Genomic DNA, 14,502 nt, shown 5'->3' on the forward strand with positions numbered 1-14,502 from the left:
CTGTGCAGAACTTCCAATCAGTGCCTTTACATGCACTTAAGTAACTGGATTCTTACTGGCTTTCTGCAGTAAGTTGATTTCTTCAATGTCAAGAAACTTAGTTTCCATAATCCGGGTTTAGAGTAAGACGATTTTCTCAGCTAGATTTCTCCTGAGAGAGCAGACTTCTTGGCCATGTATATGCTTAACCAGGTTTCTAATTGGCTTCTTATGCATGCATGTGCAAGACGTTAGGAAAGCATCGCTGCCAGCAGGGCAGTGGGGCGAATAGGCCTTTTTCATGGAAGACATTCTGACATTTTACAGTAGGAATAAGACAGGTGTTAATAAAATTATGGCTGAATTCCATTTAGCTGCTTCAATATCGGTCGGAACAGAGCCAATAACCTCTTTTACACAGCCTGTTCAAGTCCGGATTGTTGCGCTGTTATTCGGCTCGCCGTTCTAAAAAAAAAAAAAAAAGGTACGAACACGGAATGGGGGCATTGTTGTTGCGCCTTTGAGCCGGCTGCGGAGGTAGTAGCTGAGCCGAATCGAATTCTGTGTAAAAAGGGTGAGCCGGCAGGACGGGACATAACTGTGCGTGTAGTGAGTGTGTGGTTGAGCGAGAGAGAGAGAGGCAGAGAGTGGCGGTGAATGTGAGCGGCGCAGAGGAAAAGGTGAGCAGTGAAGCTGTCAATCTGGCAGTAAATGTACAGCGTAGGTTACAGTTTGTCAGTGAATAAAGGCTGCAGCTTCTCAAGAACAAAGTAAAGCTCCCTGTGCGTTGCCACTGGAATAGCGTCGCTATGACGATCAGCTCCACCAACGTTGAGGGGGTACTTTCCGGGAAGCCCAGCATGCTATCTATCTGCAAAGCAGGCGAAATGGCGGCTCTTCTTTCCAGCAGTATTGCAGAATCTGTGTAGAAAGGGCTATTGCTAATGTTTAAGGTTATTAGTAACACCTGTGCTTTTCTTACTGTGGCAAGTCAAAATGTCTGCCATGAAAAAGGCCTATTTGTAAACTTATGACACTTTTGCAATGCAGAGAAAAAATAGTCTCACAACAGAGCATGTCGTCTCAGTGTCATCAGTCCAAATGCTCTGGCAACTAAAAAAGTTATTTTGTGAGCCCTGTATGTAAAAAGGTACAAAAAGCTTTATTTATAAATCACCTTCTTCCATATCTATACATAGGAATATATGTAAGCACTTAAATTCCAGAAAATATCTAATAGAGCTAAAAATCCCCATAGTTTATTCTTTTCCCATGGAAGTGCAGATGTAGGGCTGGATGTTTGTTTCTCGAGCTGCTCCCAGGTCTTTGAACAGCTTCCTCCTTTGAAGTGAGTAAGTGTACCATAATGTGTATTGAATTTTCTTTTTGTTAAAATGGATTTTATAAAATTGGTATCGTTCAGGAACTGGTATCGAAGTAAAGGTATCGGTATTTTTGAACGATACCCAGCCCTATGCTGATGCCAAGGCAGCGTGACCATTTCAATTAGACCCAAATAAAAGTAAAGTAATAAGGAATCGCCCAGTCATAAAGTGTATGTTTGACTGAGTTAAATTTTAATGAACCTATTTATCTACAAATTCATGATTTTTAGTTTCCTGTCTCTTAGAGCATATTAAATACAGATATGATAAAGAACAAATCTGAACTTATTTCTGTCTTATCTATAGAACAGGTCGAGACAGAGTGGGGACTCCTTTAGAAGCACAGAAAAGGAAAGAGTGAGCAGGAGAGGGGCCTGCAGCCAGGCTGCATCTGTTTATTCATCAAATGAACCATGACAAACCCTCACTACTTATGCACACAAGGACCAACAACACTCATTTGATCCCCAACAGATAGCAAATGGACTCAAATGGTTACAGATGACTTTCTTCAATGTAATGAGACAATCTGCAAGCGCAGCACATTCCCTTGAAACTGATGCAGTTGGAAATACTTGGAGCTAAATCAGTCAGACACGCAGTCTGATTTCCTGCCAGGCCGTGTAAAGCTGGCAGTGAGCTTGTCAGCTTCTCTCCACTGATTGAACAAGAGGCGGAAGAGTGATGATACATGGGCGGATGTTTAAGGAAATGGAAACAGGTGACAGTGCCTTCAGCAGAAAGGACGGCAGGCAGAAATGGACAAAAGACGACAGATCGGTGTTTAAAAAAAAGTAATGCTTCTCATAATTTTCTGAAAAATTGCATTTTAAAAATCTATTTAAAGTGTCACAAAATAGAAAAGCAGTCAAGCAAAGGGTCCAACAAAAAAGCAGCCTGACAAACAGTGAACCATAGTAGAATACATCCTCAGGATATTTAAACTGACCGGCTTGATGCTGTTTGGGCTGTGAACCTGAGCAACCAATGAGAGACTGGAGCGGGCAGTTCATCAAGTTCAATGCACAATATCATAAGAATTTGTTAATAAATAAACTAAATAAACTCACAAAACGTCAAGAAAGGAAATATTATTACAAGCATTTCCATATTAAAACAGAAAAATACAACCATACACCTTCTGAATTCAAGTTAGTCTCTTTTACCGAAGACTAGCTTAATTGCCTTGTTAACGCAACAAAAAAAAGAGACTTCATTCAAACTCGACAGAAACAACATAAAACTCACCAACACCATCTTGACCCGAGTTAGATGTGAAAAGAAACGGCGGTTATATGCTCTCCTCAAAGCCACCAGCCTCCATTGACAGAAACAGTAATTGTAACTCGCAAAATCATCGTAAAATACACTTCATTCAAACTCAACAAAAACAAAATAAAACTCAACAAAACTGTCTTTGTTAGTCTTTCCACTGTTCCAACAATCACCAACTTTGATTGAAATAAACCCTTAATTCACCAAGTTAGACGTGAAAATATTCTGGCTCTCCACGCCGCCTCTCTTTGAGCTACTGGGTTAGCTCGCTGCACGAATCTGTCGCTATGCAGCGGCTCTCACTCGTTCTTCAAAGGCAGACCATTAAATTAGCAACAATAACTGTTTTCAACACGAAAAAATGGATAAAGACACATCACATTTATTTGTCACTTGCCCGATCGGACAACTGCACGAGGCATTCCACTTGCCCAAACACAGAGTTTACTTGCCCTGGGTAATTGTAATGTCGAGCCCTGGCTAGTTAAATGAGACTTGGATTATACTGCACGAGTTGTGTGAGAGTTTTTAAACGGATGTTTTGATGTAGTTTTGCTATTTTAAAATGGGAGCGCATCAACTTAAACAACTTTTCGATTCCTTCTACGTTCATGTGGCGGTACTGGCATGCAAGGAAAAAAAATCTTCAGGAACACGGGGTGAGTAAATGATATACAAAACATTTTGGGGGTGAAGTTTGATCTTTGATCAGTTTTTGCGATCAGCAACTAGAAATCATTAATCACGATCTCCTGATCGCATATTTTTACTGAATGTCGGCCTAATCAGCCATCCTCATTAAACCCATGTGTTACTGGGTTTATATAGTAAGTACAGGTAAGGCTACAGCATGAATTTTCAACCTCATTTTTGTTGCACAGTCCTTGTAGGGCAGCTTTTTGCTGCAATGGCATTAGTGGGTGGGTGATATGGATGAAATCTTCTGTCATGGTGCATAAAAACAAACCTGACAGATAAAAAGACTTTGATGCAATCTCATATATCATGATTGTATCATGAATTAATGTGTTGATCAATGCTACTAATGCTATTAATATTGCTGCAAATGTTTTCTTTCATTTTGCATTCCTGAATGGCTGTGGGTCTGTCTTTGGGCTGCAACAGGCTGGGTCTTATGGAAAAGCAAGAACAAGCTCTTTGCCTCCTCCTGATCACTGCTGATGAGCCGAACACACAGATACTGTCGGACTCAGCTCCCCTGAGGAGCATCTGTGATCTTATACTTACAAAAAACTGAATGTGAATACATGAGAAAAGAAAATGGAAACCAAATTCATGCTAATTTGACATTTCGCTAAACATTTTCTATTTCTTTGATTGTTTCCACGGTCAACAATAATTTACTACATGGAATGAGGATGTTGACTTTCAACTGAAGTAAAAACTGTAGTTTTTCTGAAGGCAACGACAGTATTTGACAAGCTTTTGAGGCTTTGACTTTGGTGAACAATTTTCAGAATTTTAACAACTGTGATTGGCACAGCTGGAAAAAGTTTGACGGCTGTTGAAAAGGTACCACTGGCTTGTGCAAATATATTTTAGCATGCTAACAGACACTAGCATTGTACAAAATTTCACACGTTAGCACACCATACGTTAGCATATTATTGTTGGGCTGACTGTTATACCAGTGCATGCACATGTGAGACATTAAAACAAACCAATTTAATTAAATGCCCCCACACACACACACACGTTTGTTGATTGTGGTAGATGGAGCAGACAAATTCATGCATCACAAGATACACACACAGAAAGCTACAGTCAATTCAACACCTGGCAGAGAATTTCGCAAAAAAAGAAGGACAGACACAGACGTGGAGGAGTCCATAGAAAAGTTAAAACAATTAGCAATAAATACAGAAATAAAAAGAGAATAAATTGTTTGAACACACTATACTGGCTGCTTCACTCTTAATGCAAGTCATCCACAGAATTAATTCACAACCACTGCAGAAGGCAAACCATGGGACAGAGTATAAAGTGTAGTCTAGTCTAAGTACTGTGGGCGGAAGTAAAAATACAGCATATGCATTTTAAATGTGTCTGTGATGTCTGCATAAAGAGAGAATTTGACAAGAAAGCTGTGCATTTAGTCAGTGTCTCTACAATGTGATTAGAAAAGACTGCATAAACTAATGTGTTAGCAGTATGGAGTCATGCTGCCAGAAGTAGCAGTTCAAAGCATGATGGAAATCAAAGCAGAAAAATGCTATTACTCAACAAGGGGAACTTGTTAAAGTGGCCATTCACAAAATTATAGGCTTCATATTCAAATCATCTGAAGTATTGGGCAAGAGCTCAAAAAAGCTCAAACACAGTGAGAAAGTCTTTTCTCCGTATTAAGTCTTACTGTAGATGCCAAATGGATCTTTGCCTAAAAATAAAACAGCATGGCACTTTATTTCAATTCACTGTCTTTGTTACAAAGCAACAGTTTGTAATAAAGGATGTTCTTATATGTGCAACCCTAGATTAAACACTGTATGTCTTGCTCTCAGTTTCCCACACCTACTGGTGCATTTACTCCATCAGAAATCATGAAAAATGCCAAATACACTAAAGGCTATACAGTGAGTAATGTTGGGTTGTACCAGACGAAAGTTCACAATCGTAAAAGCATTCATCATCAATCCCAAACAGTGGTCCTAAATCTCACTGTGGGACACGTCCACTGTGGGACAATTTAGAGCTTTAAGTGACTTTAATACAGCCTATGTCAAAATTCTGACAGTGTCAGAAGTTTTTCTCTCCCAATATCGATTCAATTACCCCAACTCAGGGTATCTAACAATACCAAGTACTGATACCAGTGCTTTAAAATCTGTATACCTCACTGTGTGGAACTAATTGAGATCATTTTTATGAAAAGCATTAAAACTGAATCCGTGCCCCACCGTGCCTGAATGCCTTATTTTTTTAAATAAAAACAAATTTTCTTTTGAGTGTTTATTTGACAATATAACGTAATAATTACACATTATTTTAGTAAATGTCCCTAAAAACAGGCTACATTCTGAAAAGAAAAGCACAAAATTGTTAAGTTACACAAGTGCCAGGCTATTTCACCCTCCCATCTGAATGATAGCTTAAAATGACTCATCCTCATGCTGGATGTTGCGTAATGAAACACCAAAATTAGTATTATGTAAGCTGAATAAAGGGGATCTACCACACGGTGGGGAGGATTTCCTGGTGAAAAACAAATTACTGTGACAGAATTGGGCTCCAAAGCTCAAACATGTTATTAATGACACTTTTCTGATGTCCATGCCCTCCTGGTACACCTTGCCAGCTCGTCCATACATGCCAGTGATGCTGTGACAAAAGGAGCCCTCCTCGCCCTCCAACAGCCCTCCTAGCAACGTGTAACTGATCTTTATGTCTGAAGTTGGTGGAGTGTCCTTTAAACAGATGAGGAAACTCCAAGGCTTGGGAAAGAAAGAATCCTGACATGTTTTGAATGAATGAATGAATACATTTTTGACTACAGCTCAACATGCGGCTATCCTGGAAAACATTCACCATGGTTTACAATACATGTCAGAAATGAAGAACCATTTTTAGCTATTTGCTGCATCTCGTACTGTAAGTCACATGGCTTTTTCATGTCACGTGCCTTTTTCCTGATATCACTTTATTATCAAAATACAGGACCTTTATGACACAACTGTAAATGCAGTATAGCAACTATTTTGTCTGAGCTGAAAACTATTACTTGCTCTGCTTTAAAAAGGTCATGAAGGTTGCCTCCAATCTGAGAGCAGTTCATGGAGAAGCAACTACTGCCTTAGTCTCTTTGATGCCAGCAGGGTCAGACTAACACACCTCCCCACACTGAGACAATTCCCGGAGAGACGTAAAGAGGAGCCAATTAGATGCTGACAGGGGAAAACACAGCAGAGCAGGAGGAGAGCAGGGAGCTCAAAAAGGTGAGGGTGGTGGGGGTGAATGGAAAACAAGTTAACTGACATTCAGAGGTGTGTGTGTGTCTGTGTGTGTCACTTGCCTCCAGTTATAGAGCTGGAGGTCATCCAACAACTGGCTGTGTACAGTGGAGGCAGAGTGAACCTAACTATGTTAAAGTGTAGAGAGGAAAAAAAAAAGCATAAATGAAAGTCACACAGGCCTTACCTATATTCAGTTTCTGTGAGCCTTACCTTTCCTTCCTCAACACTGCACGAGTCGCTTTGTTGTACAGCTATTTGCTAATTCATTGAGTCATTTCAATCAAGACTCTTGGCCTGGAGCTGCACTGACAACTTTGGCCTAACAATGAAAAATCAGTCAAAGCAAACAGATAAAAAAATATAAAAGGTGCAATTAACAATTATTTTCGCCATTAAATTAACTCTTTGCATTTTCACTTTTTTTTATTTCAGAAACTGACAGAGAAGATACAAGATAGGAAACAGTGAGAGAAAGGAGTATGACACGCAACAAATGTCCCAGAATCAAACCAGGGCCATTGTGGTTACATAGCATGTGTCCTAACCACTAGGCAACCAAGCTGTCCTAATATATCTTTTTTTTTTTTTTTTTAAATTGATGAATAGTATTTAGTGCTGACACGATTAGTCGATGACATTTGACAGAATTAACTGGCAACTATTTTGATAATTATTCAATCTTTTAAGTCATTTATCAAGAAGAAATGTCAAACATTTGCTGGTTCCAGCTTCTCAATTGTGAGGATTTGCTGCTTTTCTCTGTTGTATATGAGTGCATATTTAATATCTTTGGGTTTGGATATTTGGTCAGACAAAACAAGTAACCTGAAAATGTCTCCTTGGGCTGTGGGAAATTGTGATGGGCATTTTTCTGCATTTTATAGACAGAAGGATTAATCAATTAATCAAAAAAACAAGAGACAGCTGAATCCATAATGAAGACAATAGTTGGTTAAAGCCCGACTTGCTTTTGTAAAGTCCAAAAAAGAATGACCAATGTATATCCCAAGTTGCAGAGCCTAAAGTGATATCTTAAAATGTCCGTATTATCTGTAAACTTTCTGTTGGTCAACCAGTTAAATAATCGGCTTACTGTCTTAACTCCTATGATTAGCTCATCTGCTACTCAAAAAGTTTGAAACTAAGCAAAACCAAGGATTAGGTAGTGCACTTTAAGCTGTAGGCAACTCAGCAAAGAGCCTACCAAAGAAAACTGAGGTGACATCACATAAACCAAAAAGACCAAACAGAAAACAAACACTGAAAAACAAAAGACACTATCAGGAGATGTCTGACAAGAACAGGAGGGGTTATTGCACAGCTGTTTCATCATCACAATCTGTCAGAATGCTTATACAGTACTGGTATTTTGGGACAAAGAAATCTAGCTCTAGGGTGTACCCATGTACCAAGGCTGAGTCATTAACGCAGCGCCCCGGGTTCGAAGCCCGCGGCCCTTTGCTGCACGTCATCGATCTTCATCTGCACTATGACGCACGCGCGCACTTGTTCCCCATGAGGGACAGTCACTGACATAATGCTTTCCTAGCCCCTTACCCTAACCTTAACCCTGACCTAATTGTAACCTGAACCCTAAAACCCGGGGGTCATAGATCAAAAGCAGTGATGGAAGAGGAACTGTCAGGCTACAGTGCGTGATAAGGTCAAGTCAAGTTCACTGCTCCAGCAGCATCACTGTGCAAAAAGTCCAATGTTCCCACACACAGATACACAACTTGATCAAGTGTGATAACTGCATCTACTTCCTCTGAGTGCAACCTTGCGGTTTAACAGAAAAAAAACTGTTGACTACGTAGAGAAGCACTTCCTGTTATCTTCCTCTAATGGAATTAATTTACAAGTCAAATTGTTAAGTTACACAAGTGCCAGGCTATTTCACCCTCCCATCTGAATGATAGCTTAAAATGACTCATCCTCATGCTGGATGTTGCGTAATGAAACACCAAAATTAGTATTATGTAAGCTGAATAAAGGGGATCTACCACACGGTGGGGAGGATTTCCTGGTGAAAAACAAATTACTGTGACAGAATTGGGCTCCAAAGCTCAAACATGTTATTAATGACACTTTTCTGATGTCCATGCCCTCCTGGTACACCTTGCCAGCTCGTCCATACATGCCAGTGATGCTGTGACAAAAGGAGCCCTCCTCGCCCTCCAACAGCCCTCCTAGCAACGTGTAACTGATCTTTATGTCTGAAGTTGGTGGAGTGTCCTTTAAACAGATGAGGAAACTCCAAGGCTTGGGAAAGAAAGAATCCTGACATGTTTTGAATGAATGAATGAATACATTTTTGACTACAGCTCAACATGCGGCTATCCTGGAAAACATTCACCATGGTTTACAATACATGTCAGAAATGAAGAACCATTTTTAGCTATTTGCTGCATCTCGTACTGTAAGTCACATGGCTTTTTCATGTCACGTGCCTTTTTCCTGATATCACTTTATTATCAAAATACAGGACCTTTATGACACAACTGTAAATGCAGTATAGCAACTATTTTGTCTGAGCTGAAAACTATTACTTGCTCTGCTTTAAAAAGGTCATGAAGGTTGCCTCCAATCTGAGAGCAGTTCATGGAGAAGCAACTACTGCCTTAGTCTCTTTGATGCCAGCAGGGTCAGACTAACACACCTCCCCACACTGAGACAATTCCCGGAGAGACGTAAAGAGGAGCGAACAAGGCAGAATATGCTTCCAGTAATGCAAAGTGAAGAGGAACAATGTTGCAAATGCAAACTGCTGATCAAGACAGATGCAACAAACGGTATTTTTTCATCTGATTGCCACATGTGTATTTATTTAATCTAAGAGATACATTCTCAGAGTTGTTTTTAAACAAAATCCCCCAAAATGAATCATAAACAAATACAACCTTTGTAAAACCAATAATGTTCCATTTTTGTTGACACAGTGTCAGAGAAGAGGTGACTCAATTCAATAGTTTGGGGTAGTGAATTGGATTGCATTATACTGAAGTGGAAAATTATTAGAAACACCTTTCATTTTAATGCAACCAAATTCAACACAATATCACTAACTGCTGCTGCAAATTTTATCATGAAGTTGAGTCAACTCCTTTCCTATGACAATGACAGCTGGGACTGTGATTTTTCTCATAATGGTGATAGGGCAGCACATCCCAGAGCTGAACAGGCACTTAAGTCCTGTTTATTTTTTCAGATAATCCCACAAACATTTTAGATTATTATACCATCATAGTATGTTATTTCCATTAATATGGTGTGTATCATTCCCATGAAATCTTAAAGACTGAGAGCACGAATTACTGGAAGTAGTAGCAGTGATGACGGTAATGAGCTCAACTCTGTGGTAGGCATCATATTACTGCAGTAATGCAGCAACAGGCCCAGCCCTAGTGTCAACAACTGAACATTATGAGCTTCATAAAGTGCTGTTCAATATGAATGTGGAGTGAAATCCAAACTGCACAAGGTCGCAGCCACCCACTGGGTCTGTGAGTGTGGCAGTCTGCCGGTGTGTTAGCCAGGCAGCCTATCTGGCCCTTCATCTCCTTGCCTGTTACTGGCAGCCAGAAGGACAGAACATTTGCTCCACTGCCCAGTGAAAGCACTGGTGTTTGGCAGAGTCACTGCCATTAAAGAATCAGGTTTCAGGTGGACCGGCTCAGTCTGTCAATAGAGCTGGCTAGAGGCACAAACTGTCATGACCCCTGTGACCGAGCACCTAATAGGAGACAGCAGGACAGTACTTGCTCTCATGAATCATCGGCCAAAATCCAGACATAGCCTTGCAGTGCACTGCTGACCTGGATCCAATTTTTGTTTTACACTGTTTCTGAGGCAAGGACAACAGCTTTTTACTGTCACCTAAACCTGAGAATAAAAAAGAAAATCATTTGACCTCAACAGCAGTGAAGAGATGAGATGATTAAGCAGAAACAAGTGAGAAAAGAATCAGATCTGAAGAGGCAGCCAGTGTAAATGAAGCCAACGGGGCTAAATGTGGGATCTGCTTTCCTATTCTGTTTCAAGCAAGCACTTTTCATTTCTCCTCCCAAGCCTCCCTCCCTTTTCATTTTTAAGCTTCAAAAGTACCTTTTTCCTCTCAAGAAAATACAGAGGAAGGACTAGATCTTTTTAGACAGATGTACAACAGCAACACAGCCCGGGTCTTATACCTGTTCATACAAAACACAAAACCTCTTGCTCTCATTCTCTGCGTGCCTTGTATTGTGGCACAACTGATAACCCATTCTGCAGCCTGGGTGCAATAACAGTGCACACATCATCAACTCTATCCTCAATAAACACCAGGCCAATCTTCCATTTGTGCATGAGAGAACAAAGAGAACAGTATCCTCATATTAGACAGGATCCATTGGAATCTCACTCTGTTTGCTTTTTCAAGTCACTTTGCAGGCATCAAACATGGATATTAATTTTAGGACAAATCAGTCACAAACCCAACCAGTGATATCAGCAGGGCTGGGTACAGAAATTTTTCGATACTAGTTTCTGTACTAAGGTTGGGGTTTGACAGCATTTTATCAAATATGAATTGAGTAGAATCTGCTGTTCCGACCCATTTGGGTTCAGCTTCCGATATTTGAGACTCAAACTAAAAACAAGACCAAGAGTCTACAGCCATGCTAGCAGCTTTGTAACGCTGCACTTGGGCACAGCAGAACTTTGAGCTAAACGCTAACAAGCTCACAATGACAATCCTAACATGCTGATGTTACGTAGGTAAAATGTTTGCCATGTTCACAATCTTAGTTTAGCATAGACCAAAGTATTGAACAAATTGAAATTTTGACCTGATGGTGGCACTAGATGAAAAGTCAGGGGATTATTAAAGTTATTACAATTTATCCTGAGGGGGACATGAATGTGTGCACCAAAATTTATTACAACCCATCCAACAGTTATTGAGATATTTCAGTAGGACCAACCGACAGACAGGTTCAACATCCAGCCTTAGATATCATTTGTTACTTACTTGAGCTGTGAAGCAGATATGATGACAATGCTAACAAAAAGAAGACTGGTTTTATTTTGATTGGATCACCTCTATTTGAATGGTGTAATGGTTTCATGTCTGCATTGATATCAACCATGTCATTCTTGATAAGAGAACTAGACACCAAGTGACACTAATTGCACTCAAATTTTCTACAAGCCATTATTCATAGAGCTGGAGCTTTGAGCGCAAGATGACAGGTCGATCAGATGCCGTCTCCTTGCCAAACCTTGCTCTGAGGGAGGTCCAGCTCAATAGCTAGCAACCTTTAGTGCATCAGACAGAGACATAAGTACTAATGGAGCTGGGGGGGTTTTCTTACTGATGTTGTTCCGTGCATGATTAACACAGCCCAAACTCAAAGCATAACATCTACGGGCTGGCTGCCTAATGCCAGTCCTGACCCGCTTTGCTGTCAGATCTAATATCACGATCTAGCACTTCTGAGGGAAAAAGACTATTAACTAGCCACATCAAAAGGACACATCAGAGAGAGTGTGTGAGGGACAGAGAGAGGGATAGAAAGAGAACAAACAGGGCAGCAGAGGTTTGACATGGCTGTTAGCTCTGCTGCGATCCTCTTTTAAAGATAAGCTAGAGAATGACTGCAACCTTGCAGTGAGGTCGTGGGGTTGTACATGAGGGAACTGTCATCAAACAGTGATCAGAAAAGGCTGGAAACCCAGCTGCTTTCATCCTCCTGAATGCTTGACAACCTTGAAATTTCTTTAGTATGACCTCTGAAAAATCAGACTCCTTCCACACATTTAAAATGTCTGTTTGACAGAAAAGCACCAGGTTCAAACTCAAACTGTTGTACATTTTCAACAGTTAATCAAAGACGAGCTAATTCCCTTTCACGAATGCACACATTAGCGCACACACACACACACACAGACACACACACGCACGCACACATGCACACACACACACACACACACCAGGGGTTTCCCTTCCTGCAAATGAGGCAAGGGAGATTGTCCTCATGGATCAGAATCAGAAATACCTTATAGAGCCCCGAGGGGAAACTCTATAATAATAAGATAACTCTGTATAATAAGATCTGGATACCGGACCCAAAGATGGTGCCTATTCAGTCCAATATGAATTGATCGCCCGGTGCATACTCAAAAAACAGTTTCTAGCTTCCAGGTTTACTACGGGAGTATGCAGCCCACTGAATATGCGCAGTAGCGTTTCTCCTGCTGGCCCTGCCCGTGAGTTCCCGCTCGGCCCAGAGACTTTACTTTGTGATGACTTCATATATTTTTAAATCACTTTTCTCGGCTTGAGGAAAGTTTTACAAATATGAAACCTCCATGGATCAAATATTCATAATAGAAAGAGTCATAATTGACCTTGTTTGCAGGTTGAGGTGTCCTGTCAAAAGTTTTACAGACATCTCTTTTATAATGGTGGTCTATGGGGAAAATGCTTTTCGGGCCGCAGGGGACTTTTTTGCTGCAATGCCGCGAGTGGCCACTGGGCAAAATTGAAAGCAAGGCTGAGCAGCGGAGCCGTATCCAGGTCTTATACATCCATGATTATCCTGCCTGCCTAAAATACTGTAATCACTATTTGAAAACTGATTTACTACCTTTGATGTAAAAATCAATAAGTAATGTATTTGCACAATTGGTGCATTTTGTGATACAATTTAAAAATATATGACTTATTTAATACATTAGTCAGGTGTTAAATGTACAACAAATATTAACTGACCGTTAACATATTGCATCAGCTGATGTTTCCTGCAGGGGAAACACACACTCACACATGATCTCGCACATGTCTCCTCAGCCAACCAAACATCTAGTTTACACAATACTGCCACTCTGAGAGAAAAAGGGAGAATGATAGAACAATGAAGCAGTGTATGAATAAATTTCACTCCATGTCATGCCATATTAGGCTTTCAGACAGCGACACACCGAAACTGAAGGATTCTCGCCCAACCAAAGCTCTCAAGCCTCCTCTTTTATTTAGCAGACAGACATGAGGCTGGCAGGTTAATCCACACTGCTGGTCTCAGAATAATCATTAAATGCTTTCACTGATGCAATGCAAGCTTGGGCCAGGCAACAGTCCCTTGGAGTACAAATAAAAAGCGTGGACAATTTCTGGCAAAAGCCAAGCTGGTAGAGGTTTTGAAATGAAACACAAACAATATGATGGCCACTGCGAAAAAGAGCATTGGCTCTGGTTAGGCAAAAAGCACTGGCCTGTTTAATCTGGGGTGTTTCACTATCTCTGAGGTAAGCTTTGAAAAATCATATGTATTGGAAGGGAATACAAACATGAGGAAGTACAAAAATGGACTCTTTGACTAGAGCCAGACTTTGTCTTGCAGCAAATTCTGCTAACCTCACTGTCCAACTGTCAGCTTCCGCCCGGCTGCACTAATGTCTGAGACAGTGTGAGGCAACCCTTTTCACACTTGAAGTAAAACTAGCAGCATGTACCAAAACACTGCCAAAGTATTCAATGTAAGTCTCATAGAAATGCTCCTATTGCAAGGTTTAAATAAAACTTTGACTATGAATCTGACTACTGAATATTTCCATGTCAAATAAGAAGCATATTTCAATCTAAGGACAAATAATTATTATATAAACTTCAGACGGATATGCAGGTGTCCTACCAAAGCCTGTAGGAATAATGTGCAGGATAAGGTACAATATGTTCACTGTAAAGTCACGGAGACCCATGATATGCTCCTATTGACATATGTGTGTGGCACATGGTTGGCACACAGACTATTGCTACTGCTCTGATTAGCTGATCTGTGGGTAAACAAAGGAGAAATCTGTGTCAGAAGGACTTCAGCCAGTTTCCTTGGCGGCTGATTCTTTCCGGGTTCAGC

General features: G+C 40.5%; 1 protein-coding gene across 1 annotated transcript in view; it reads right to left on the minus strand.

Annotated features, from left to right (window-relative positions):
* The window catches only part of LOC122882233 (dolichyl-diphosphooligosaccharide--protein glycosyltransferase subunit STT3B-like), a 61,198-nt gene that overhangs the window by 45,517 nt on the left and 1,179 nt on the right, over positions 1 to 14,502 (minus strand). The gene's annotated exons all lie outside the window — the stretch shown is intronic.

This window comes from Siniperca chuatsi, linkage group LG9, assembly GCF_020085105.1.
Source record: "Siniperca chuatsi isolate FFG_IHB_CAS linkage group LG9, ASM2008510v1, whole genome shotgun sequence".
Lineage (NCBI taxonomy): Eukaryota > Metazoa > Chordata > Actinopteri > Centrarchiformes > Sinipercidae > Siniperca > Siniperca chuatsi.